A 3,642-nucleotide genomic window follows, 5' to 3' on the forward strand; every position below is an offset into this window, starting at 1 on the left:
TACCAGGCGCTAGCCCTCACTGAGGATCATCAAAATCTGTAGAGATAGAAAGCATCTTGAGGGGGGAGTTGTGGTATAAATACGATTAGAAGCTAAACATAATGATTGAATTTAGACATAATGCCTTTGTTTGCAAAATGCTTCTGTATTCGACATGGCTTGCACATGGCTTCCGCTTTAGCTTCTGCACATAGATTAAAGACATAAGATAAAAGACCCCCCTGTTAAAAACACACACAGGTGCTATAACCTATACATCCTGTGGAAATTTAGACGTAACCATGGAAACTTTGATCCTTCCGAAGGAGGATCACTCTATTTCTATTTGGCACTAGAAGCTATGAGGTGGCCAATAACTGCTTAACACGCTACGGTTCTTTGTTTAGATGGACTATAAAAAGACTCTCGGACAAAGACCGGGCGTCGACTCTGCTTTGGGCTACTAGCCCCCTAGTCGAACTTGTTTGCAAACAATAAACATGAGATGGATCCAGCCTGAATGTGTATGACTCTCTCTTGAGGTATATTGGAAAAGCCTCCAGGGACAAGAAACTAGCCGTTTGTGCAACAGTTCCAGGTAGAAGCGGCCTCCAGACTGAGGCCTGGAGCCCCTTGACCTGCTCGCTAAAGCAGCCTGTGCAGGCGAAGGCTGGGCTGGAAGGGAAGGGGCTTGCCCAGCCCAGTCCCTGAGCCCCAGTCCAGGGTTTCTCTGGAAGGGATGGGGACCACTGGGGCCTGGGCATACGTGCAGGGAGCAGAATAGCAGGCACTGGCACTGCTCAGTTTTACAAAGCAGCAGGTGGGACAGCCACAGCTGGATCTGTGATTTGGTGCAGCTGTGGGGGACCTGGTGCCTGGAGGGAGCAAGTGGGGGGCAAGCAGGGCTGTGGTGGCTGTGGGTTGGGAGTGAGAGGCAATGGCATGGGCAGGGGCATGGCATGGGCATATAAGTGCTGCTAAGTACCACAAAGCAGTTGTGGGAACAGCGCCGCTGGACCCATGTCCTAGTGAATGAAGAGGGCAGGGAGAGCTCTGATTTTCTATGATAAAAAACCAAAATCAAATATAAAAATATATAGGTATTTAGAATGTATTTTATTATAATGATTGAGGCATTGGTAGGCTTCCAAATTACTTCAAAATTGTAAATATATCAATAAAACATTGTGTTAATCTGATACTTATATATATAGTAGCCTTTCATTTTAATCACGGAAAAACACAGATTTTGGGGGTTTTAATCAGAGAATTTTGGATTTTTAAACAGAGAAAATGAGGATCCCTGCTGATAAATCCATCTGCGACTAACAAACTCAATTCCAGAGTGACACATTTTGTTACAAGTTTTACAGGTCCATGTGTTATCTGAGTTGGAATAAAAAAATTTACAGCATGCTGCTTTCTTCTTTCTCACTTTATTTCCATCCTCTTGATCAAAGCTGCTTCATGATGAGCTGCACCTAATGCCAGATGTTCCCTCCAGATTGGACAGGATTCTGCGCACTCCTCCCAGCTTTCTATGTTGATGTTGAAGCCCTCACCCTGTGGACATAAAATGTTATGAAGGAGGTTACCCACAGTCCTCTCATTCTCTACCCTCATGCCTGTGCTTCTACCCGATCCACATCTAAAACATGTCCCTGCACCTCCAGCAGCCCAGTCTCTGGGCTCATGCTTTTCCCTCCCAGTGAGTTCACTCCTCAGCTTTGGCAGTGCTCATCTGCTGCTGACGTAATCTGCAGAGAGACTCAACAACACGGCAGCATCTGGGGTCCTTCTGTGTCTCCCCCCTTCCAGAAGAACCTCCAGAGAAACCCCAGTCTCTCTCGCCTTTGGGGACTTCCATGCTGGGATCCGGCTTCTGCAGAACTTCCAGCAGCTTCTGGATGAGGATGCTGATGGTTTCTGCTGTGTTGATTCTGGTGGCAGCACTTGGGTTGCTGGGCAGTACTCGGAGAACTGTGGAGAGGAGCAGGGTCCCAATCAGAGTGAGCAGCCTGCCAGAAATGCATTTCTGCTGTGATAGGGCTGGGGCAGAATCCATACAAAGCACAGGTGGAGTCTTGCGGAGACCAAGAGCCACATTCTCATGGCCAGTCTCCCCAGTGTGCCAGACTGGGTGTCAAGAGATACAAGTGTATTTGCTGCAACTCTAGGCTTCTTGGAAGCACAGTCACAGGGCCTTCATTGAGCAGAGGAAGCCCTGAGACGGAGGAAGGGTTGAGCTCCTGTTGTCCAGCCATATGCTCTGAGCCAAGTATAATGGGGCTCCTACCTCATTACTTAGGAGAAGAGGGTCAGACAGCAGCAGGTTGACTCCAGGACTCTGTAAGGACCTCCAGGAGTTTAGAAGCTCTGACAAAAGAGCAGGCACCAAAGGCCTAACTCATTTTTCTGAAAGCAGCCTCTTAAGATACAGAGACATCCCAACACGGAAGACGTGGCAGAAGAGAAACCAAGGCCAGGTCTAGTAAACCGGAGCAGGTATACTGACCTGGCATGAACACTAGGGGGCACCAAAGCACAGTTGGGAAGTGCTAGGTGGTTACACCAAGCTCAGCAGCCTGTTGCCTTGTGTTAACGCAACGATTGCCTGACCCCACAAGCACTGCTTCTGTTTCACTCTGCTGCAGGCAAGAGGAGACGTTACCCTGTTGTGCCTGTGGCTCCAATGGCCTACACTGCTCCATCTGTCCTGCCTGCTGTGAAGGCTCTGATGGGACTCTTGGGTGGCCTTTGGTTGGGTAGACAGGGTGACGATGGCCTGCAGTACTTGCAGCACAGCAGATTACCTGATCCAGCATCTGGGCATACTGGGCATCCATGTTCTCCAAGAGGAGATCTAGATATACCAGAGGAGAGTATGTAGCCTGGGGTCACTGCAAAGCAGGCTCCAGATGCTCCTAAGCCCCACACTGCAGAGTAAAATGTATCATTTTGACCAGGACTAGAACTACAACTTGGCCCCTTTGGGCTGAGAGCTTTTTTTGACAGTACTGCCCCAGGGACTCTGCTGAAAACCTCCTGCTGTTCTGACATGGACCCTGTAACAGGGAACCCAAACCCTGTTTCTTGGGCACAGTGAAGGAGGAGGAGAGGGGACTGTAACAGGGAGCCAGGGGGCTCCTGTCAGTTTAAGAGGAGGCAGCAGGCTAAGCCAGCTGTGTGGGGCTGCAGTGGCAGGAGGGCAGACTGGCTCTTAATTAAGAGGGTAAAACCCCTGTGTATGGCTGGGGAAGGCCACATGACAGAAAGGGGGTGGGGCTTCAAGTCATATAAACCTGAGGCCTGAGTCAGCGTGCTGGCTACAAAGGACCAACTCACTGGATCATAATAAATTCTAATTCATTGTACGGGATGTGAAGTTACCAATAAAATCATAACTGCAAACTTTGAGTTATGAGGGGTACTGGCCACCATAACACACACCGACACACACAATTGTTGCAATACTAGTGTAGCACCAGTGTTGGTTTATACCTACCCAGGGTCTGTTGTCAATGGTCAGTTTCCTCCAGGGCAAAGTCTTCTCCAGAAGGGGGTCACCTGCTTGTCCTTCTGTGTTGGTAGGTTGGGTGCTAGACGAGGGGGCTTCACTGAGGGTCACGCTTCACCATGGCTGACTAGTGCCTCCCGAGTCTG

Source organism: Alligator sinensis, unplaced genomic scaffold (genome assembly GCF_000455745.1).
Source record: "Alligator sinensis unplaced genomic scaffold, ASM45574v1 scaffold1785_1, whole genome shotgun sequence".
Classification (NCBI taxonomy): domain Eukaryota; kingdom Metazoa; phylum Chordata; order Crocodylia; family Alligatoridae; genus Alligator; species Alligator sinensis.